This window comes from Myotis lucifugus, unplaced genomic scaffold (assembly GCF_000147115.1).
Source record: "Myotis lucifugus unplaced genomic scaffold, Myoluc2.0 scaffold_90, whole genome shotgun sequence".
Classification (NCBI taxonomy): Eukaryota; Metazoa; Chordata; class Mammalia; order Chiroptera; family Vespertilionidae; genus Myotis; species Myotis lucifugus.
The window spans coordinates 1,753,963-1,779,623 of record NW_005871138.1 but is presented as its reverse complement, the minus strand read 5'-3'; positions in this window follow the sequence as shown (position 1 = coordinate 1,779,623).

The window sequence follows — 25,661 nt, the reverse complement described above, 5'->3', positions numbered from 1 at the left end:
TTTGTTTTTTACAAAAAACACCAGGAGACATCAGTTTCAAATTCCTTCTGGAACAAATGACCACAAACGTGGTGTCCTAAACCACAAGTCTATGCTCTTGCAGTTGTGGAGGTCGGAAGTCTAAAATGGGTCGACAGGGCCACTCTAGGGAAAACCCATTTTCTTGCCTTTTCTGGCTTCCAGAAGCCACTTGCTTTCCTTGGCTCATGGTGCATCCCCCATCCTCACCCCAGAGGTGCACCATCTTCCCACCTCTCTCTCTCTACTTCTTTGGTCACTTCACCTTTTCTGATTCTGACCCACCTTCCTCCCTCTTTTTTTTTTTAAATATATTTTTCATTGATTTTAGAGAGGAAGGGAGAGGGAGAAGCAGAAACATCAATGATGAGAGAGAATCATTGATCGCCTGCCTCCTGCATGCCCCTTCCTGGAGATGGAGCCCACAATCTGGGCATGTGGGGAATTGAACCATGATCTCCTAGTTAATAGGTCAACGTTCAACCACTGAGCCACCTGGCATTCCTCTTTTAAGGACTCTGAGATCACACTGGGCCCATCTGAATAATCCAGTTAATCTCCCTATCCCAAGACCCTTGGCCGTGTAAAATAGTATGTTCACAAGCTCTGGGGATTAGGATGTGGACAGCTTTGCAGAGGCTGTTATTCTGGCGACCACAGGAGAATCTGCGTCCATCAGGACAGACAAGACAAACACCCCCCAAACCTCAGGGGCTTAAACGGGCAGCAAGGCTTCTCTTCAATGGAGTCCCATGTTTACAAACTGTGGAGGGGTCATCTAGGGACCTCGCCAAGGGCTGCACAGCTGGAGAGTGGGCAACTGGACTTCCCCCGGAATCCTCAACCCTACTCCACGGCCGTGACTTTCTGCAAACACGTCTTGCCGCTCCCCCATGTTGCTCCGTCACTCTAAGAAATAAGTAAATGACAGTCAGGCTGAGCTAGTTGGACGCCCTCTGCTCTATTTATTTTCCAGCATCTGCTTCATAAGCCGTTGGACGTCCATGTTAATTTCCTCATTGCTGTTAACCTCGCCTTCCAATTAAGCAAAATGTTCCAGCACAGCAGCCCCTTATTACACGGCCCGTCTCTGGCTGACATTTGGTGCTGTGTATCTTGGCCTTGACCGACAGAGGCAGCGACTTCTCACACCGGCCTCGCTTTCTCCAAAGTGCAAACGACTCCAAGACCAGATGGGTGTCCAGGGGACCAGGAGCTCCAGTGACTGCTGAGCAGGCAAAGAAAGGCTCATTTTAAAGACTCGAGACTGATGAAACTGTGTTTATTTTGTTTCTTCAAAAAGCATGAAGATTGGGAGCTTAAAAAAAAAAAGATTGCATGGAACTCTTTCATGTGGTCCATTTCAGTTAGCATTGGGGCTTTCATGACTGCTCTGTTTTGCCCAGTTTCCCAATTAAACACTGATTCATTCATCATTCATTCATTCGTGACTTAGTCAGCATCTATTATGTTCCAGGCACCATTCTGGACTCTAAGAGCGATGAAGGATCTGACACCATGGAGCTCACCTTCTCGTTAGCGATAATCAGTAAAAAGATAAAATGTATGTAGAATAAGTCAGGAGGTGGCTGGTGCTAAGAAGGAAAGTGAGGAAGGGAATGGTGGGATTGGTGTTCCTCAGAGGATACTGACATGGAGCAGAGACCTGAAGGTGAAGAGAGAGGGGAAAAGTTCAATATTTGGGGGGAGAGAGTAAGTATTTCAGGCAGAGGGAACAGTGAGTGCAAAGGCCCTGAGGCAGGAACATGTCTGGCATTTCTGAGCAGCAGGGAGTAACTTGTGTGACCACAGCAGAGTGAAGGAGAGAGTCAGGTTTATAGAAAAGGCCAGAGAAGTGGGGAGACCAGGTCAGACTGGGCTCATAGGCCATTGGAAGGATCCGGGTTTTATCTGAGTGAGGTGGGAGGACTTAGGAGGATTTTGAACAGAGGAGAGTGTATTAGTTTTCTATTACTATGTAACAAATGACCACAGACTCATGATCTCACAATTCCTGTGGGCTGGGAGTCAGGCATGTTTTAGCTGGGTCCTCTGCTCAGGGTCTCACAGGCTAAAATAGAAACGTGGGCTGGCTGTGCCTCATTGGGAGGCTGCGCTGTGAAAAGATCCATTTCCAAACACCCCTGGATTATTGACATAATTAATGTTCTTGTCGCTGAATGACAAGTCCCCATTGTTTTCCTAGCTGTTGTCTGGACACCACTCTCAGCTCCCACGTGGCCCTCTCCATAGCTCCTTCAAGAAGATCCAAGTGCCTTAAAGGGTTCAAGGTGATTAGGTCTGTCCCACCTCCATACTCTACCAGTAGATGAACTCAAAGTCAACTCACTAGTCACCGACTCACCAGGGTGATATCATATTTCCAGTTCCTGCCCACATTGTAGGATAAGGAATTATAGACCAGTGAATAGAAATCCTGGAGCTATCTTAGAATCCTGCCTGTGATAGAGTGATTTGACTTGCAGTTAAAAGGATCACTCTGACCATCATGTTAAGAATAGAGGGCCCTATCCCTTCCCCCAGTCTATTCTTTACACAAGTGCAGATGCTGGGAGATCATCGAGGAGACAGTTTTCCTAGTGGCTTTGACCAAAGTAGCAGCAATGAGGGTGACAGAAGTGTTTGAATTTTGGTTGGTGTGGCTGTAAATGGATTAGATGTCTTGTAAAACGAAGCAAATGAGAATAAAATATTTTTAAATATATTTTTTATTAATTTCAGAGAGGAAGGGAGAGGGAGAGAGAAACATCAATGATGAGAGAGAACCATTGATTGGCTGCCTCCTGCATGCGCCCTACTGCGGATCAAGCCCGCAACCTGTGCATGTGCCCTTGACCAGAATCGAACCTTGGACCCTTCAGTCCACAGGCCAACACTCTATCCATTGAGCCAAACTGGCTAGGGCAAGAACAATAGAATCTAACACAGGTCTCCAGGATGTCTCTAAGCTGGCTGGTCTGAGCAACTTGGATTTTGAACTGTGACAGCTTATCAGCTTTATCAAGAAGTGTGGCAATTTCCAAAGAATGTCTTTGTGTTTGTGAAATTAAAAAAAAAAAGATACATTCTGCTTTGTGGTTTCTTTATAAAGAAAGCAATGCATGGCCTATGCAGATGAAATTCATTGTCCCATTAGGATCTCAATTGCCATTTTTATCTTTTAAGAAAACAATACAGAAAAGAAAATGAGATCTCCTTTAACTCTATCAGTATATTTTTCCCCAGCTATTGGTTCCTGAAAAAATTGTAGCACAAGAGAATCGGCGACAATAATTCATGGCAGAGTTACAAATAGGCCAGACATTGGCTCACTTTACTGGTTTTGACTTGAATTAGATGTAAGACAGATGCATCGAATCAGGCTGTTAGGCGGCAGAAAAAAAATTGCAATGTCACATGGAGCAATAAAGGTGTAAGAACTGAGCAGAAACATATGTTCTCCAGATATTAGCTGTTAGGTGTGCGCCTTTCTCTTGTTGATGTTATCAGTATGAAATCCAATATTATCCCAGGGAAAGGAAACAAGGCCACTTAGCTGTTGGATGACAAGCTGTCTTACACTTCATCAAATCCACTCGTTAACTTGACACATGGTGTGTACTGCTCAGGAAGACAAGAGAAATTATGTCTCTGCCTTTCCTCATGGCGTGTGATGGGGGAGATGCCAGCTTGGCGGGCTGACCACAGGGCGTGTGGCCTTTCGCTGCGGGCAGGACCTCAGCACAAGGTTCTGTGTTTTTCCAAATACAAAGGACAAACCGATAAAGCCACACCACCCTGGTGGACCTCAGTGCCCAGGGTTCGCTCCCAGGACCACGAGATGTTCCCTGGCAAAGAAATGGTGCCTTTGCGACCCCATGTCTTTCTCCTCCTCGCAAAATAATGTGTCTGCTTTAAATTCGGAGTGAAAGTTGCTGAGAATGCACCCCGTCAAGCCACTCCACATCAAGAACAGGTCTTATCCGGAGTGGACGCTGCCAGTGTCCACTCCCCCTCGGAAGCCTTCGGTGGGAAGGCATCCTCGCTGTCGTATTTGACCCGAAGATGAGGGGTTTCCATCTCTAAGGCCCCTGGGCTGGAATTCTAACGGTAGAGGAACAGGAAGTAACTCAAATATCAAATCACAGATACCTGCCAGTTTCATGTGAAGTGCTGGAATTTTCCAGCAAATGCCGGAAGAAAGGGGGAGGCCAGGTCAGTTGTTGTGCTCAGCAATTGGTCATCGCTAGGCTTTACTGACCAAATGCAAACTCTGGAAATGGGACCACAATTCCAAGGGGTAGCTGGGCAGGTGGGCTTCACCCGTGGGTCCCCCCTCAGCTTCCTGTGCTGCCATTGTGGTTTTAGGTATTTCTGCCTCTTCCTAAGACAATGAGCACCTTATTCATCCCACAATCCTCCTTGCTCAGTGTGGTGCCAGGCACCTAGGACACAATACTTAGGGTGAGCACGTGTCCTGCTCTGTGTGGGAAAGTCCCAGTGTGGGCCTGCTTGCCTACCAATTGCATCTACCACCACGCCTGAGAACTGCCTCTATCTAACTTAAGCAGAAGAAACTTATTGCAAGGATGTTGTCAAGAGGTGATTTCTGGCCCCACGTGATGAAAAAATCATTCACGAGTAGGGGGCACTGTAAGTCCTGTTTGCCCAGATGGTTCTTGTTTGTGACTGTTGTTCTGGCATAATTGTGAACAATGTCTCAGACACTTTCCCATGTGTCCTGGGTTTCACAGTAAGTTGTATGGTCATCTGAGACATGAGTCAGGCACAGCTAAATTCAGAAAGCAAATTCAGGAGTCATCAGGACATATAGGAGTTGGCTCAACTTTCTGGGGACCAGATAGGGGTAAAATGGCCCCAGCGGTCATTTTATTGAGTTTTTCAAACAATGTAGCTTTCACAAAAGCTGGAGATAAACTCTGATTGGATCCACTTAGGTCACGTGATCACCTAGTAATGAATTCCTGTTGTCAGGGCAACGCTTGTGCTGTTGACTTTAACCTGGATGAACCAATCACACTTGTTCCTTGTGTCACTCATCTCAAGATAAAATTTCCCAGGTGACAAATCTGAGTTTGAGTCTCATGTCCACCCTCTGGCCAGAGCACCTTAATTGCCTGATCCATCATGGTAGAAATAGAGTGGACATGTGATTTTCAAAGAAAGATTGAGCAAAGTTGTGGGGAAATGGATGCTGGCCAGCCCACAGTACCAGAAGCCCACCCCAGCCAATTTCTACACTCCTATCTTGGGATCTTTACAGCCTGGAATGCACCTGGCACTTATAGGTCTTCAGGAAATGTTGAACTTGCCCAACTTACTTCTACCTCTGCACCGCACACTTGAGGCACAATTGCTTCCTCCCTCACCCTCATCCCCCAGCACTTTATTGTTACTTCTATCAACACAATACATATGTCTTGTTAGAGTTGATTTCATGGTTTTGCCTCTTTGAGTTGGAATTGTGTTTAATTTACTTGTTCCCTCCATGTCCAACTGAGTTCTTGACTCAGAATGGAAGCCTAATAAATGGTTGTTGAATAGATGAATGATTGGATACATATGTTAAAGGTGGAAAATCCCCATCGAATCAACAGCTATATTTATCTTTAAGGTATGGGAGAAAATTTCATATATGTTAAGAAAAACACTCAAAACTTGAAAATAAGGCATAAAGACAATGTGAGACCTTTAGGGTAGAGGACAGTGTAACAGGCCCATGTGGGGGACACGGACTCTCTAAGGAAATGAGACTGTTTGATTTCCTACAACTGTTGGTTAGTGCCTGGACATTTTATATCTCCGGAAAGGTAGAGGTTAACATAGAAGAATTGTAAAGTGCAACATTTTTCTTTTCTGATGGTACTAAAGGTAATCCAATAGTTCTAGTTTTATTGCCCAGGGAAATATGAAGAGGTTGTATCTAACTTAGCAATTGTATTGTAACATTCCTTCTTTTTCATGGACTATATAGAATCTTTGTGCTCATATCATTTATTTAATAATTTTGATCATGCTATAAATTACATCACTAATTAGTTAAATATATTTGACAAATGTTCACCATCTAGTTTATAAGAATTATGTTTTTTAACATTTTGATAATTATAATTTGATATGTCTACACACACACACACACACACACACACACAACCAGAATCTTTCTCTTCTAAAACTAAATGGTATTCATTATATTAAAATAGCAAGTTTCTGCCAAAAACACCTTTTCCTGGAATAACATCTGGAATCTGTATTGTGACTTTTCTTTACCAAGTGTTAGCTCTCTTCTCTTCATTTCTCCACCAGGGAGTTGGGAATTTAATACTTCATTTTTTCATGTCTCTTTGCCAATTTAAAAAGTGATATCACTGTGGTCAAGAGCAGAGCTAGATAGCTATGCTGGGAGAATAACTAGGTAGTGGACATGTGTCATGATTCATGGTTTTCCAGAACCTTCTGAAACCCTTCTACATTATGGAGAATTTCTCTCCTTATGTGTCTGCGCACCCTCAAAGGAGAAGCAGAAATACACCTTCCCTGTCGCCCTCATAGCTGGAGAGCAGACATGAGGTGTAGACTCCACTGGTCAGATGGAGACAGACATCAACTCAGAAGACAGAGCAGTGTGAGAGGGCAGCACGCAGAGTGCATTGTGGGACTTTCAGAAGCTACTGGGGAGGCGGAAGGCTGTCACCTTGTCCCCTGTGCTCAGTGTCAGTGGTGTGAGCTGCGGGGTCTGTGCCCAGCACCAGTAGCGATGAGCATGACTTATTCTTGGTTATAACCTCCAACTCTGATTCTCTGGCCTTATGGAGACTCTAGAAGCCACTAAATAAATTCATTTTTTCAGCCTAAGTAAGTAAAGGGGTTCAGGATATGTCATCTCAAAATATGTCACTTTGTCATATTGATTAAATAATGCCAAAGGCACTGAGAAACTGCAGGTGCAGGAAGTGCTATATGATCTCTCATTTCTACTTAAAAGAAGGTCATAAAATTTCCCAGGAGAAAGGTGCCCTCCCCATACCAGAAAGAGAAGGACATTCTTATCACAGGACTGGGAGTTGACGTCCAAATGGATCTGTACAAACAAATCTACTAAAATAACTCTTATCTTCCATGAGTTTCCCATAGATTTCCTAGTCACCGTCCCACAATTTATTGCCTGTAGCCCAAGCCACTTTTCTTCTCACATCCTCACGATTTATATACCATTTGCACCTAAAGGTTTCTTCGGGTCTTAATTTTCTTTAGAAGACACTCATATGCACGTAAAAATATTAAATAAAATGTGTATGCATTTCTCTTGTTAATCTGTCCTATGACAGCTTAATTCTCAGGCCCAGCCACAGAATCTAAGGGCAGAAGGAAGTTTGCCTCCACTACACTAGCTAGAGTGGATTCTGTTGTCTGTAATGCAGAACCCTGCCTCATCCAAACTTGGGGACCTCAGAGATGCTTGGATCAGATATAGCTGGGTGAGGGACAGGAAGCTGACCCTCCTGGTCGCGTTCTAGAATTCCGTAATTTTTCAAAGGACTGGGCAAGGTTTCACGGTGCCAGCAGATCACTTTGCTGACAACATCTGTGAACTTTTGCCCTATGACATAAGCAATATCTCAACTCTAATTGTTCATGAGGCTGCATCCAGCTCTTTGATTTCCTGATTCTGTGATGCTTCTTAACAAATACATTCAATCGAAGGTTATCTGGAGTCAGACTTGTCTCAATCTTAGAAAAAAACACACACACACAAAACAGTGAAATCTCCAGGGATTAACCTACCCACCAACTGGCATATCAGCAGGGGGAGCAAATTAAAAATATATATTCATAATTTGATGATCAGTAAATGACTCCTGGGGTGAGCTTCCTTGATATTGACTTCAAAGAAGGATTTGCGAGTATAATGAAATAAAAAAGATACATTATAATTTGACGTTTTCCATGCAAATGGAAAAGTGGCAGAAATATCGCTCATTTCAGTTCAAGGAAAGGCCCACCTGGAAAGAGCATGTCAGAAGGTGGTTTTTATGGATGGTTGAAAAATAGGGATAAAGATTACTTTGGCTACAAGTTATAGAGACTCCCTAACCCCTCCTCAAATAATTTAGAGATTTTATTTCCCCCTCATGTTAAACAAGTCTATAAACAGGTAGTCTAGGGTGAGAATGGTGGCTCCACGATAACACAGGGACCTAGGCTCTTTCTGGCTTTCCACACCTCTATGCCTGTATTTTTGTTGCAGGCCCTGTCCTCATGCTCTCCAGAGGGCTGCCAGAGCTCCAGCCAACACCACAGACATGGCCAAGGGCCCTTCTCTGGGGAGTCAGTTCCTTTTAAAGAGCTTTCCCTAGAAGTTCCACCAGTACCTTATGCATAGTAACCACTGGCTAGATTTGTGTCACATGAACATTAAATGCAAAAGAGCCTGGATTTTTTTTTTTAAGCTGAGAATCCAACCTATTCAAATACCGTCAGGGTTCAGTGAAAAAGGAAGAAGGATAGGCAATCAGGAGTTTCTGACACAAACCTAATGGTGTTTCTTTACATAGAATTTTCTCAAAGAAATGACTTTTCTTGAAAATGCTCCCTGATCGTCCTCATTAAAAAAATAAAATCTCTCAACATTCATTTAAAAAATTTGCAGAATCTATTCCTGTCCTCCTGCGCTACTTCTTCCTTCCATCCTTGAACGTTTATATAAAATAGGATCTGGGTTGCACAGACCCCATAATCTCTCCTCTAAGACACCACAGCAGAGCTTCAAATTCCTGAGAGCTCCATGATAAAGACCAACTTTATAAATCAAGCATCTCCATTTTAAAGAATTGCATTTGCATATTTTCTGAAGTGTGGCTGCTTTATATACATATTTAGTTAAATATTTTAAATCATGTGAATTGAACTAAACACTTGAATGAACTAAGCTAATTGGCTGGAATGCCATCAAAATCAACACTAAATGTTAAATTTTATTCCCTGATCTCCCTCCCACAAATAATCAGCTCGCTGGAGAATTGAATATTTATATTTTCTTTAAAGATTCAACTTGAACAAAATAGGACCATCCAGTTATTTTCCAAAGAACTTTGGTTCCAGAAGATTGAGTTCAGAGTTCAAAAGCCCAATTTAAATCAAATATTTTAAAAAATAATTTTATTTTTGAGATGACTATATAGTAAAACAGATTTCTCATGGCTGTACAGGTCTATGGATTGTAATACATGTATAGATATGTGTATTCACGCCACAGTCAGGATACAAAACAGTTTCATGGCCCTCGAAATTTCTGTGGCCCATTGTAGCCAGCCTCTCTTCTCTCCTCCAACTGCTAGTGACCACTGGCCTGACCCCCAAATTCTAGTTTTTATCTCAAGAGCATCATACAAAAGGCATCATACAGTTTATGACTTTTTAAGCCTGGAGTCTCTTGCTTAACATAGTGTCTGTGAGATTCATCCAGGTCATCAGCACCCGGTGTGTGGCACTCATTTGTTCCTTTTTGCTGCTGAATAGTATTCCATCGTATGGACCCCGCACAGTTTGTCTTGTTTCTTCCACTCATCCTCCATTTGACGGGTACTTGGATTGTTTCCACTTCTTGGCTATTAGGAATAATGCTGCTGTGAACATGCATATGCACATCTTTGTGTGGACATATGTTTTCATTTTTCTTGGCTTGCAACTGCAGGGCAGGAGGTGGTCTTCTAGAAAATATATGGGGAATAGTTTGTTACTAAAAATAATGTGAGTGAATATGTGTGATGGGAGCCAAAATGAATACTTGTCTACTACACTGAGCCAGGTTTTTTAGTTTTTTAATAAAATAAAGTTAGTTTTGGTGTTTTATACTTGCAGTTTACCAAACTTCTCACTTCTTTTTTTTAGCTCATTCTTTTTCTTTTTTCCCCCTAAAATATATTTTTTTATTTATTTCAGAGAGATAGGGAGAGAGAGATAGAAACATCAATGATGAGAGAGAATCATTGATCGGCTGCCTCCTGCACACCCCCTACTGGGGTTGGAGCCCACAACCCAGGCATGTGCTCTGGACTGGAATTGAACCTGAGTCCCTTCAGTCCGCAGGCCGATGCTCCATCCAGTGAGCCAAGCCAGCTAGGGCTAGCTCATTCTTTATGGGAACAAAAAATGTTCTTTTGATTTCCGTAGTCATGGTTAAGCCATGTTGACCAACACATGAAGAACATATTTTCTCCTTGTTTTTTTCCTCCCATTTCTTAATAGATTGAGGATGAAATATACTCACAAAGTGGATGACAGCAATTATGTAGCTCAAATAATCCCCAAATGGCACTATGTGCCCAAGTCCCACTGGTTCCTTCCTACCTGTCACTACACTATTTCTATTTCTAAATTTAGATCTCCTTTGACAAGGCCAGTACAGTGTCCACCCCTGATGTCAGCACTTTTCAATGCTTTTCTCCCTTTCATCATATTTGATATTGGAGCAACAGTTCCTGATTTGCTGAACTCAGCAGCTATCTCATCTATAACACTTCTGATTTTTTTTTTTTTTGGCCTGGAGGAACTTCAGAACCAGTAATATTTTGAGAGTAAATTTTGAGGAAGTTATGGGCTTTTTATGTGTCCATTTATAGGATATTGTGCTGGAAGATATTGGGTATGTTAATCAGGAGGGAAAAGGTTATGTTGCAGTAACAAGTAAGACCCAAATCTTACTTGACTTCACAACAACTAAAGTTTTTCTTACACTTTATGTCTGATGTGGGTCATATCGGGCAGGTCTCTGTTCATCATAGTCATTCAGTGATCAGTCTGAAGGAGGCTGTGCCATCTCATATCTGCCCTTGGGACCACTGAGGCAGGGAAAGGAGCACAGAAAACCACATTCCAGCTCTTAATGCTTCTTCTTGCACAGAGCACCTGCCACTTTCTTTTGGATTTTATTGGCCAAGAGTGGTCACATGTTTGTGTTTGACTATAAGGAGTGGAAAGTCTGATCCTTCTGTGGACCTGGAAGGAGTGGGGAGCTAGGGACATTGGTGAGCTCTAGCAATGTTTATCAAGAGGCCATGGGGCATGAAGAAAAAATGGACTTAATGAACAACTTTATTCATGTGATAGTTTCTCTTTGACACTTTGGATCTCAGCAAATTATTGGGTTTCTGAGTGGATGGATTAAGGAGAAGTATTATTTGAGGTTGGGCATTTTTTTCGCTCAATATCACTATTATCTCATTTTTGTCTGCATGAAGGCATTAGCATACATTTTCTGGGCTCTGAGCCAAGATGAGTCATTTGTCTGTTTTTGCATCTCCATGGTGCACTGGTCTGTGGAACTGCTCCAGGGATCCTGCATCCCCCAAGCCTGGTGCCCAGACACCCCTCCTGCTAGCTCGATGGAGCCCACCCTCAACAAGAACCACCAGCAGGGCGAAGCGCCAGGGACAATGCCACTTGGAATCTGATAAGTAACACTTGGTACTGTGCCCAGATCAACATCTCATCACTTTAGAAATAGAAGGGCTTGTGACATTTCAATCTCCACTGAAACCCTCAGGGGTGCCTTTGTGATTACTGGGTGGGACTATTGTATCCTGCTCTGCTGGATGGGCTCACCCCCACCTCAGGCCATGTGAAGATTAGAGAGGGTGAAAAAGCAGAATGAAAATGTCAGATTTTTATTGGGGATTAGGAGGCACTCAACTCTAGCCAAGTTTTGTATGTTTTTTTTAAAGGAAGAAAAAAAGGGTGCAACACAAATTCTCCCACTCAACATACCATAAAGGCATGAATTAGAAGGAAAAGAAACCCCAAACATAAAGAAACTATTTGGTCAACCAGTCGAGATTGCTTTGCTCGAAATATTTTAGTTTTCTATGATTTGGAGGTCAGCACACAGAAGTTTCTAAGGCCCATCTCTGGTGTGAATGAGGGCTGAATCAGGGGACAGAGATCCCTTAAAAGTGGGAAATTGAAGAAAGTGCAATCTGTCAGTCAGCCATAATTTATTCTATCAACTATCAAAAGTTTGACCAGAATATTTTCTGAGTAAAATAATCACATTGACTGATTCTTCTCATCCTGAAAAGCAGTTTGAACTCACACGACTCCAGCCTAGACTCAAGTAGGCATTCTCAACTCTTTCTAGGTGTTCACATTTTCTTCAAAGAAAAAAACTTAATGTGTAAAATAGACCAATACCAACCATCCTCTCTGAATCTTGTGGACCCAGTTCATCCAAGAATTGTTGGTGTCCACGGGGGACAGTCCCACTCCTTAGAGAACCTTGGGAAACATCTAGGGGTGTTTTGAGTTGTCACAATAACTGATGGCTGATGTCGTCTCTAACATTTAGTGCGTGGGATCAGGGATCTACTCTGTGACTTGCAATGAGTGACACAGCCCTCACAACAAAGAATTGTCCTACACAAATGTCCAACTGCCGCCGTGAAGAAACACCCGACTAAAGGATTTAACTGCCTTTCAGAGGCAGGAGGTAAGAGTCACCTACCCAGCACCAGCCTTGGCCCCTGTTTCCCTGTCAGAGGAAGCATGGCCCTCCTCCCACTACAGAGCAAGAATATGCCAGAAACACCTCTCCCAGCCTTCCCTGCAGCCATCCCACCCAGGAGAAGGAAATGGTAGGAAGCCAAAAAGGGAGGAAGCTCTGATGATAGGATTCCAGGCCCTGGGCAGGCTATGGGCTGATGGGCAGCCTCCTGGCCCCATCAGCCTGGGTGAGGAGGACTCAGGTTTCTGCCTGAAATGGAGACCAGGCAGAGGGGCTGGGTCCCCAGCTGTGCCTTTCTCTGTGCACACCAGAGCCCCCGTGTCCTCCTGCACAGACCTGGAGGCCCATGCCATGCTCATACAATCAGACCTGACAATTGATCTGCTTCTGTGCGCTGGACGATGTCCAGGTCCCCGAGGAGAGATGGCTGTGCCTGCAGCTCATCCTGAATCCTGACTGATGGATGATCAATAGACAAATTACAATGTGGCCAAGTGCTGCAGGGAGCAGGGCGTCCTTACTTCCCAACAACAGAGCAAAAGTGTCTTGAAGGTGAGCAGGGATGAGCGCTGCTAAATAGATCTGTGGGAGAGCTCACATTTCTGAGGTTATCTAAGGAAGACGTGCAGACTCATCGGGGCAGAAAACATTTCAGGGCAAAGCAGAGATGCCCTGGGCAGGGGTTGCACACTTGCAGCTTGATTATTTAAAAAGAAGCATTTTATACGTGCAAAAAAGTGTTAGGTAACAAGCACCTGGGTACTCCCCACTTGACCATAAGAAATATCCAACTTTCAAAGTGCATTTGACCTTCCTGTGTACCCTCTCTCTATAGCCGCCCTCTCCCCAAGAAGTAACCGTCCTCCTAACTTTGTTTTCTTACTGTGCTTATGCTTATTATACTTTCCATGAATTCGTTTATTCCCCCAAATAGTGTGTGTGTATATGTGTACATATACTACTTGGCATATTTTAACACTTTCTATTAATGACACTTTATATATCCTTCATTATAATTTGCTTAGTTTTTATTGAACATAATGTCTTCCAGTTTGATTTTTGTCCATGTCTGCTATCCTAGTTCATTTTAATGCTATAACCCTGCTGTGGCTCCCAGCCAGCGGGTAATCAAGTTGCCTCCATGTGTTCACTCTCACAGACAAAGTTGCAATGAACATTTTTGGGGTGCAGGGGTGCCAGGTACTTACCTGGGAGAGGAAGGGGTTCACTTTTCTAGATTATGTCTGGGCAAATCAAAGGAAGACATGCAGAAGAGGTGGGGATCAGAGCACAGGAAGGCGACTGTGTTTGACCTCACGGATGCTCTGCGGGCTAGCTGTGGGGCTTCCCCTCTTGTGCCAAAACATCTGGATTTTTTCTTTTTCTGAGAATTATCCTTCCCCATTAGGTGCATCCTTTCTGGGACTATTTGATCAAGATGGCCTTCCTATCCCCTAGCTGGGCCAGTCACTCTTTCTAGGGAATCTGATTCTGGGGAGGAAGAAAAACAGCTTGAGAATGACTGAAACCCTCTATGGTGTCCTGACATTTTTTCCTTTATTTTTCTCTTTGTGGAATCTCAGAAGCAACTCAGTTCTTGCCCTTGGTAAGGCCAGTTCTTCAGCCATACCTTGCTTTTTTGAGCTACTCATTTCTTGGCTTAAGTTGGCTGGACCCAGTGTTTGTGGGATACAACCAAAGATCACCAACTGATCCATCCACCAGGGCATCTGGTAAGGATGGCAAGTGGGAAGGTTTTCAGTGTCCTTCCTGTTCTCTGCCCATGTGTTCATACCCTGCCTCAGACTGTCCAACCCTGTAGAGGGGCTGGGGTGTGGCTCTTTTGTGAGGTAGTCAATCTCAAAGTAGGAAAATTCATTCGCAGCCATCAGTCACATTTATCTAGCACCACTGTTGAGCTAGCACTGTGTTGACATGAAAGACATATTCTTTACCCTTGGAGAAGCCCCGGTAAAAGCTTGGATTGAATTCTCATGAGGGACCACAGGTCATTATTTTACGCAGGAAAGAAATGTCCACCTAGGTCACTGTCTCACTTCCTTCCTCCTCAGAGGTCCCGTGGAAGACAGTGTCCACGAAAGGATTGTTTTGTGCTTGGTTGATCCGGAAACTGGGGAGAAGGCATAGTCCTTTCTTCTAAGGCAGACAAGATGTTTCATCAACACATGGCTTGGCCTTGCTAACATGTGAACTCACTAGCAGTGACTGGTGAGCTCATAGGTCCAATAAATCAAGAGACCCCATAAACAAGGTCAGAGATTTCAAATCCATTTTCCAAACACAAACAGATGAGTCTGAAAGATACAGATGACACACTCTGCAAGAAGTTGCTGTGAGTTGCATGCATTGTGATTGCTTCTAAGTGAAATAAGAAAAGAGAGGAACTTTTCTCACATAGGAGCCTGGGTATTGTGCACAGTTGCTCTTAATCCCCTGCATGTCTATCACTTTATTTTGGGAACAGGACACTCTCACCTTCCTCATCCCCCCTCCCCCCAATTTTTATTTGGAAAATCTTCCCTCCCCAGCTTGAATCATAAGCTCTGGGAGTCAGGGGTTGGCCCAAGACCAGAGCTACCCGGCAACAGTGAATCATCAGGCGTGAGCACATGAATGAAGCTAACCCAATCAGAATGAGTCTCAGGACTTCCCTGGAAGCGCCTGGCTCTTTTCTGCTGGGTTCAGCCTGGAGGATGAGGCTGGAGGTGTCGAAGACCCCTTGTCACCAGGAGCCTGAGAAGGAAGCGGTCACAGCTGAAGATAGTGCTAAGGCACTAGACAAACTGAGTGTCATTGAATTGGGTCCAGAATCCAGCCATGCTTGAAACCAGCATAAGACCCCAGTGTTTGGTTTTGAGAGCCAATACATTCTCTTCTTGTTGAGAAAAGTTTGGTTTGCATTTTCTGTCACTCACTAACAAAGGGGGAAAGTCTTTAGTAACACACTGGAGTGGCAGAGCAGCCGAAGTATCGAGGCCTCAGTTTCCCCACCTGTCACTCAGAGGGCATTGATCTAATGAGGCTCACCATTGTCTTCCAGCAACACCGTCCAAGTTCTCTGATTCTGGGTGATTCTTCACCATCTTTTCTGAGTGACTGAACGTTGGGATGGTCTGCCTAGTTTCAAATCTCAGTGTCACCACCACTAGCTGTGACTTTGGACAATTACTTAAGCCCTCTGTGTCTCAGTTGTCTTACTTATAAAGTGGAAAAAGAGTTAGTTTATAAACTGCTTTAGTTTATAAATCTCTTTAATGAATATAATTTTTGTAACGTACTTAATATTTTTGGCTAGCAGAATCAACTGTTTGGTAACCAAACCCCAAATTCCCTGGGAAACCATCTCCCCAATTTTCATAAAAATGACTTGACCAGTGCTCTGTCAGGTGGGCTAAGACCATCAGGCCTTTCCTCTCCTGGCAACTGTGATTGGTTCAGGGCTGGGCATGTGACACACTCAGGACCAATGAGATGTAACCAGACTGTTGTGACTTCTGTGATTGTGGCAGAGACTCTTTTCTACTGGACTTAGTCTGTCCTGCAGCCATGACAAGAGACTGTCTCTAAGAATGGAGACGAGAGGGAAAAGAGGAGCCGAAGAGCAGGAGACATGAGTCAGGATCTGAGGACATCATTTGAGCCTCTGAATCCAGCACTGCTTAGTTACTTGGTGTTCTAAGTTCCTTTAATTTAAAGCTACTTAACTCATATTTCCTGTTGCATCCAACCAAGGGTCCTAACTGATAAAATCTTTCAGTTGTGTGATATTTGCATTTAAAAAGGAGTGTTTACCCTGACTGGTGGGGCTTGGTTGGAGGGTCATCCTGTACACCACAAGGTTGCAGGTTCAATCCCCGATCAGGGTGCCTCTGGGAGGCAACCCATTGAAGTTTCTCTCTTCCTTTCTCTCTCAAATCAATTAAAAATCTAGAATAATAAAAGCATAATATGCTAATTAGACTGGACATCCTCCCGGACGACCTTCCAGACAAAGCTGGGGCTGCGAGGGAAGCCCGGGTCCCGGGTGCCAGCAGCTGGGGAAACTGGTGTCGGCAGCTGGGGGAAGGAAGGCCTACTCTTGCATGAATTTCGTGCATCGGGCCTCTAGTAAATAAATAAAGAGGTATTCAGTCTCATCCTAGAAGGAATAGTGATAATAGGATTGTAGACACATGGCAGTCCAAGGAAGAAGGTGATGGCTGGTAGGGGGGCTCTGACATCGCACCGGACAGCTGGTTGCTACTATAGATTCAGCAGGTTCTGTAGGAAGAGTCCTCAAGTTATCAATTATCTTTCTTTATTCCTCCAGAAGCTGTTCTGTTCTCTTAAGACAGCACACAAGTAGCTTAGGATAGCTTTAATTATTCCAACAGGGGACACATTGAGGAAAAATTAAAGCCTGAACCTTTGGAATGTGGTGATATATATGGAGCTTAAGGATTGCCCAGGTGGGGCTGACCTCATCCAGGACTTTGATGCTGAATTGCATACTCTGGTTTCCATCAGCATTTAGGAATGTTGGATCCCTGCTCTGCCAAGGCCTCAGACAGATGGGGAATCATTTATATGCACAGAGTGAAAAAATCCATCACAAAGTGAGAATTTTAGTTGCCTTACCACCGTTGATCCAGAATACCAGGGTCTAAGATGAAGGTTTCAAAAAGTGTATAAATGAACTGCTTGGTTGAATGGAGCAAAGGTTCCGACTAGCCTTCAAGGCCGGCCATTCAGCAAGTACACTGGCACATGCAAGACAGTGTCTGAGCTTGGATATCCATTAGTGGAATAGCAAGTCGTGTCCTTTTGACTCACTCACCAGTTTTCCTGAGTTTTCTGGGCAAATTAATCACTTTCTCTGGTCTTCATTAGCTGTACATGGTGTTTCTGTTGCAAAGACCTTCATGGTTACGTTCTTATTTGATAGTAAATGTTGATGGACACCAGTCCTGCGTATTGCCGAGCGTCTCTGGCCCGGGGTCAGAGCAGGAAATGGAATTTATGAGAAATGTCACAAGGGTCATGGGGCAGGAGTAAAGAAGTAATCATGGAAACACTGCCAAAGATCCGTGGAAAGTTGCAAAACCCAACTGAGTGTTGTATTAGTCAGGACTCTTCAGAGAAACAAAACCAATAGGAGGTGTGTGTGTGTGTAAAATTGTAAGGAATTGGTTCCCATGATAATAGAGGCTGAGAAGCCCCACTGTATGCCATCTGCAAGCTGGAGACCCAGGAAAGGCAGTTCCCATCTGAGTCCAAAGCCTGAGAAGCAGGGGAAGGAATGGTTTAAGTCCCAATCCAAGGCCAGGAGAAGACGGCGGTCCCAGCTCAACCAATCGGCCCAAAGAATAAATTTTCAGAGTAAAATTTCCCTTCCTCTGCCTTTTTGTTCTATTCAGGCCTCAACAGATCAGATGATGCCCATTTACATGAGGGAAGCAATCAGATTTACTCAGTCCACCAATTCACATGCTAATTTCATCTAGTAACACCCTCACAGATATATCCAGAAATAACCTTCAATTATCTGGGCACTCCATGACCCAGTCAAGCTTTACACATAAAATTAATGATTACAATGGGCCCTTTCTGAAGACAAATCAGAGGAGAGAATGCAAATTTGTCAGTTTGTGAAAATTTATTTAAAAAGGCAGATAAAAATAATACGACTTGACCAAGGCCTACGGGTTTTAAAGATGAAAAAGAAATGGTTACAAAGATGAACTGAATATAGAATAACTTAGCATTTCATAGATTTAACATAGGAGGTTTCAGCTCTTTGTAGATGGCTTTTGGTACCATTCAGGATGAGTGAGGTAATGCTGCAGTAACAAGCAAGACTCAAATCTCAGTGGCTTCAAATAAGAAATGATTCATTCTCATGAAGGCTGCGTACCCATTTCAGGGTCAGCTGGCACTTCTGCATGTTGGTACCCAGACTCCCAGGGGCTCCACCTAGGCACATCCTTCTGTACCAACTGTGGCAAGAGAAATGGAGACTGGCTTGTAAAATATGTGCCCAAGAGGGACACTACCACTTCCTCTCACATATCATGGGCAAAGACAGTCGCATGACTTCCAAGACAAGGAGTCTGTAAGGAGAATGGAAATGTTGGTGAACAGTACTTGAAACCACCACACCCTATGACGTGCAGCAATGTGTAGCTCTGTGAGGCCTGGATTCCTACAGCACAGTGTTGGGCCTCTTAGCTGCTGAGCGAGGCCAGCCCACTCACTGCTCAGGACCCAGATGTCAGAAAGACCTGGGGTCTCTCTCGCCCACTTTATATAACTCCCATGAATTGATGCAGAGGCAGATTCTTTGTGACAAGTTAGTCCTGAAGCGAAAGCCAGGAGTAAAGAGCAAGAGAAGAGCTTTAAAGGAGTTCTAGTAAACAGCTCTTCTGGAAAAAAATTAGACACAAATGCAAAGGACAAAAATGACAAAGTCGTGTAAATGACAGAGTAATGTAAATGTTGATATTTTGCAATAAAGCTGTTGTGTCATCCTTTAAGCGCATCCAGTTAAAGCTAGATCTCACAGCTGTTTAATATCCACTATCTTTTAAAAAATATGTTTTCCTTAATCATTAAACGTGTATCATCCTCTTTTCTCCTTCAAAGATCTCTCTCTTTCCCCTGGTAATTTTACCTTATTTTAATATATTCTATCCTGTCAATTATTTGGGTTATAAAACAAACATAGGATATATTTAGGTAAGTAATTATTAAACATCAAAACAACATTTTATTGGAAATGCATGTTGTTAGGAGGTGGATGGAGGGGCTCAGGGAGTCTTAATTCAAGGACACTTGCCCCAGACCCCAACATTACAAGCTGCCCGCTTGTTGAATGTGTGGCGGCCTTACCTACCTTGAAGCAAGGCACTATGGGAAGCTTCCGGATGGGTGAAAATTGTACCTTTTTTTCTAAAATGGGAAAAGGGCCATTGCGAAAGGGGAGACGGGAAAGAAAGACGGTGAGGGTTTTCTCAGGTAAATCAACACATGAACGTCCACATCCAGGAGAGTGTGGGGTCCGTGCCCACATCCTCTTGGAAAGTGTGTGCCTCCAGGAGTAAGTCGGCCTCAGTTTGAAAACCCCTCCTGTGCGCCCCGCCCCCCCGCCTGCTCCCACGGGAACAGCGAGTATTGTGGAGGGAGCATTGGGCCCTCTGCCCAGGACTTCTCACCCATGTCTCATTTGTGCCCTTGCAGCAAAGCTAGGAGATGCTCAGAGCAGGAGCTGGTCTTCACTACCACCTGCCATCTGTGGGGAGGTGTGTGTGTCTGTCTGTTTGGGTGTCCACACTGCTCCTTCCACACCTCTCTTCAGTTCTCTCCTCTCCCCCCTCCCTCTTCCCCCCTATTTTCCTATGTTCTATTCTCTCCTCTAGTCTTCTTTCTCCCTGAAAGCATAACCACAGAACTAAGGCTTGGATGTTATTTGCATAAAACCACTACAAAGGGGGCAAGGCTGACATTTCTTTATGGGCCTGGGTCCAAGCCTTGACAAATGGAGCTGATATCAGAGGAAACGAATTGTTGATGTTATATTGCAATTTCACTGCGGGCACTAGGTATTTGCATGGGGGAAGCAGATAGACTAGGGTTGAAGCAGATAAATTTCATTCCAAAACCACTAAAATGAAAAGCCAACTGCAAATTAGGTTTGAAATGGACCTGCCTGTCCTTAGAGATTTCACAGTGACAGATGAGTTAGTCCCCACGAGGAGCACAAACCTACTTTGCTTTCAGAGAACGGAGACAGCTAATGAAGACCGCGCCTCTAAGCAGCTCTGAGTCGGCCAGGGCTCCGTCAACCTCTGTAAATAGCCTGCCGCGCCTCAGCCGGGCTTCTTAATTACGTCGCAGTAAGAATTGGCCTTTAAGAAATCCCCAAACATCTGAGTCCTTGAGTTTATTTATTAATTAATATTCAATTTTTTCTTATTTAAAATTAATTGCTTAATTATTATTTTAAAAATGAATAGTAGTTGGAAGGAATGGCTTGGAAAGGGAGGCTTTAGCGCTCTCCTGGCGTCTATTGCCTGGAATAGAGAGCTAAGAGAAACACATGAAGTCAACTAAGATAATCTGTAGGAAAGTGTTTTATTCCATTTTATCTGGTTCATCCATTCTGCCTCAGGCCAGTATCCCAACCTCCCTTCTCGCCCCCAATCCCTTGTCAGTCCAGAAGGACTGGGCTAGGCTGCAGTAACAAATAAACCCCAAATCTCAGTCCTTTAACACATCAAGTTTTATTTTTCTTTCTCACACCAACATGACTGCTGGCCCAGAAGACCCTTGAGGACAGGGTCCCCTGTGGACTCAGCCATCTAGGGGGCTTCATCTTGAGGTGTCAACCTGGCCACACCAGATTCCACCCCCATAGGGCAGGGCTGAGCCCTGGGCTCCTGTACTTGCCATGCAGTGCTTCAGTGAAGTGACACACGACGCCTCTTCCGTCCACACCAATTGTCTAGAATGTGTCTCACTGACACCCCCTCCCCAGCTTCAAGGGAACAGGAAGTGGCAGCCCCTGTGTGTCCCGAAGGATGGGAGAACCAGCTGTGTATAAACACTCAGAATTTCTATCATTTCCCCTTCCAAAAATTTAACGCCTCTAAGACCCTCCTGCAAACAAAATTTTGGAGCCACGAATGCATTTCCCAATATGGAGTACATGTATTTTCCAAAAGAAATAAGCAGTAATTTTTCCCTTTTCTTTTTCAGAGGGCGGGACCCATTCCTCTTACCCGGAGTAGTGCCTGGCACATAGCGGGCATCAGAAATATTCGTTGAGTGAGGTCACAAGTAAATGCTGGAGTGAATGAATAAGGGCCGTGCAATGCCCCTCCCACGGCATCAGGACTCCTCCTGCAATACTGACAGCCTGGCAGGGTGCAGCCCTGGAAAGATGGGAGATCGAGGTTCCAGCTTTGTCCTGCTGACAGCTCTGTGAGCTGGAACAAGACGCTAAGCCCCCCACACACACTGGGCATGAAGGAACATGTGTGCTGTGCAGAAAGGGGCCTGGCGTTCTGGAGCCACTGGCTGCTTCATGAGGGATACCAGGTGGGGGTAGTGCCAGTATGGAGGACAGGGCCTGGGGAGGACTGAGCAGAGCAGAGAGAAGCACCACAATATGATCTGGGGTTAAGGACTCAAGAAAAGATTGAACTTGAGGCAAGTAGAGAGGAGGAAGGGTCTGGCTTGATAGTTGTTGGGGAAATCTGAATTATTAGTATTAGGTACCAATACAAGAGACAGGAAACCAGCTGGGGGGACATGACTTGGCTTTGCCCATAATAAGGATTGTCTTATCTGTATAAGCTCAGACCACCTTCTAAAACCAACACACACCCTGTACAGGACTCTCCAGTTTGCAAAGCATTTTAAAACAGAGAATCAACTCTATTAACATTACATCGCACAGGCACCCCAGACACCGTCAAAATACCTTACAGGCAGCTACTTCAACCCTCAGAGCAAGACTGTTTTCACTGGACAGTGAGGTGGAAGGTTGGTTATTTTGGCTGAGGTTATACCGTCAGTGGCAGAGTCAGTATCTGCATGTTGAAGCCAGGCATAAGGCCCCCGAGGACGCTCCCTGAACTCTGCACCCTGCAACCCCTGAAGAAGAGGAAATAAAACTTTGGTGATTATGCCAGTGGTTGGGATCCATCACTTATGCAGAATGACGGGCTACAGCTGCTCAGAGGGAATGACCTCTGTTTGGAGGTCGTTGAAGGGCACATACCTAAATGTTGTCTTGGTCTGGTCTTATCCTGTGGTACAAAGACCGTTTGTACTATATTTTCCATCTTTTATTTATTCTCTGAGGAGCAAACATTTATCGAGCGCTTATGTGCTGGGCGCTGTGGGAAGATTTGTGTGTGTCACCTCACACACCTTGGCTTAGTCTGTCCAGGCTGCTGCAACCACCACCACAGACTGGATGGCTTAGAAACGACAGACATGTATTTCCCGCGGTTCTGGGGAGAGGGGACGTCCAGGGTTATGCCGCCAGCAGATTCGGTGTCTGGTGAGGAACTGTTTTCTAGACGGCTCTTTCCGATGTGTCCTCACACGGCAGAGGAGGAGGGATCGCTCTGGAGTCCCTTTGTAAGGGTGCTACTCCCATTCATGAGGGCTCCACCCTCACGACCTAATCTCCTCCTAAAGTCTCCACCTTCTAATAACGTGAGCTTGGGGCTAGGATCTCAACACACGAATGTGGGGGGACGCAAACATCCAGTTCATAGCACAACGTTCACAGTAACTCTTCCTGCTCGGTGGGCACCAGGATGAGAACCTTCCCAGTTTACAGACAAGGCACAGAGGACACGGCAGCCCAGAGAGGCGGACTCACTGGCAACACATCTGGGTCCCTGGGGGGATAGAGGCCTCCTCGCTTCAGAGCCCACACTCTCAGCACCACCCTCCACCCCAGGCCTGATGTCCCGACCTCCATGCAGACGCCCTGACCCTCTCAGGCAGAATTCAGGACTCCCTCCGGGGCTCCCTCAAGCTCTCTCCTGGCTCTCGAAGGGCATGGTCATACGGTTCTGTGATTTCTTCTGCACAAGTACCATCCCTATCGGTTGTCGGCTTCTTGGGCTTTTCTTCCCAGGGACGGGCACATGCCGGGCCCTTCACCCGTGTCTGTGCCTGAGTGAATGGCAATGGCTGCCTGCCTTCAGTCATGTCTGTGAGTGTCTCGGGCACTTCCTGAGGCCTAACTTGTGCTCATGTAACTTGTGCGCTGAGCGAGACAGAGGGTCGGATAAACAGGGGAAGAGAATCAGAGAGAGACCAAGCACGCGATAGAGAGAGAGCCACAAGATAGGGGAGGCAAGGGAGCACAAGGAAACCCCAAAAGAGGGAGAAAAGGGGAAAAAGGAGGGTGGGGAAGGAGCCTCCAGCTCCGATTGAGCCCTCCAGGGTAGGGGTGCCCACAGAAAGGGTCCTCTCCACACCACTGGCTTCTCTGCCCTCCCCCACTCTGCCCCAGCCGCACCCACGCCTTGCCAGTCATTGCAGGTGCAAAGCTCCCTGCTGCCTCAGAGCCTCCGTGCCCATCTAGACCAGGCAGCAGTCTCCAGGGGCCAGTCGTCATGTGGTCGATTCTGATGACGAAAATAGCTAATCGAATCCTTAAAATCTGTTTACTCTGAATGCATCAAGGTGCTACTTATCAAATCAGAACTGTATTACCTCTTAAATTACTTTTGGGGGAAAAAATCAATATAGTTTATTTAACCACAGTCGAGGAAAGAAAAAGTAGGAGAAAAATGGCCCAGAGGAATCTGTGTCACATGTTTTCCTTGACAGGAAACGTGGGCAGACGTGGAGGGTACACGAGAGATGGTAACTTGGAGGAATAAACTGACCCCCGGTCCTTGACTGGTCATTTCTGGGCTCCTCCTTACAAAGAGCTCCTCAGGCCATTGCCCAGGCTGAGCTTCTTTCTGCCCAAGTGGTTAGAATAGAAGTGCTGCTGACCCAATAGGTGGGTAGTGTGGATACCGATCATATTTCCTTTTTGAAATAAATTTATTCAGGTGACATTGGTGAATAACATTATAAACGTTTCAGGTGCACAATTCCATGATACATATTGTGTGTACTGCATCCTGTGCTCAACATACTATCTAGTCTCCCTCTGTACCATAGATTTGACTCCCTTTACCCTCTTTGTCTAATGCAGCGGTTCTCAACCTGTGGGTCGCGACCCCTTTGGCGGTCAAAGGACCCTTTCACAGGGGTCGCCTAAGACCATCCTGCATATCAGATATTTACATTACGATTCATAACAGTAGCAACATTACAGTTATGAAGTAGCAACGAAAATAATTTTATGGTTGGGTCACAACATGAGGAACTATATTTAAAGGGCCAGAAGGTTGAGAACCACTGGTCTAATGCTATTTCTTTTTAAAAAAAAATTCTCTCTCTCCCTCTCTCTCTCTCTCTCTCTCTCTTTATCTCTATCTCTATATCAATCGGTTGCCTCCCATACGCACTTGGACTGGGGATCGAACCAGCAACTTAATCATTAATACATTGAGCCTCCATTTGGACTCCATATTGGCGCCACTATTTGGATTCCAGGAGCAAAGTGGGAGCTCATTCAGGTACCACCACCACCTGAACTGCTTTTATTTTAAAAAATCTTTTCTTCAGATTTGAAAATTCTCAGGTTGTTTGCCCCAAGTCCTGGCTCTTCTGTCTTTGGTGGGATTGGCAGTTCCCATGGGATGGCACACACAGCATTTCTCCCAGCTGCACAGACTCCAAGAAGCTCGATCAGCTGATGCCTCCAGAGAGTCTAGTCTGTGAGCTCCCAATGCCCTTTACTAAATTCCTTTTCTGCTTAAATAGCTAGATCGGATTCCATTGCCAGCAACCCTGGCAGATGTGCTGGTTAAGACCTCCTACCTTACACGCTCATCATTTCTGGGTCAGAACAGCTGGTGGCTGCCGGGCTAGCCACCACCCCAGTGTCTGACATGCAGGAGTCATTCCTGCTCGCGTCCCCGTGAGAGCCAAGTGGAAGCATTTACTTATTACTTGTTTTTAAACAGCTTTGTTGAGGTGTCATAGGTGCAGGAAAAAATGCACATATTTAATGTACACAGCTGGATGAGTTTGAACATATGCACATGCTGCGAGACCATCACCACAATCAAGGTGACAGGTATATCCATCACCTCTCAAAGTTTCCTTGAGTCTTTGCTTTTTTGTGATAAGAACACTTAACATGTGATAAGAACATCTACCCTCTGAATAAAATGTTAAGGGTATCATGCAGTATTGTTGACTATAGGCAGAAACATTTAATTTTTGATTCAAAATAGGAGAATTGGATGGTACATCAATGGAAAGCCCATCTATGAACATGTATATACAAAGACTAAATGTAATAAGTCAGAGAATAAGAAGTCCTGGGAAACACTATACCAATAAAAGGGTAATATGCTAATTAGACCAGGAGACCTTCCAGTCATCCTTCCAGACAAAGCCATGGTGGTGGGGCTGAGGCAGAGGAGGTTAAGGGTGATCAGGCTGGCAGGGGAGGGCAGTTGGGGGTGAGCAGGCT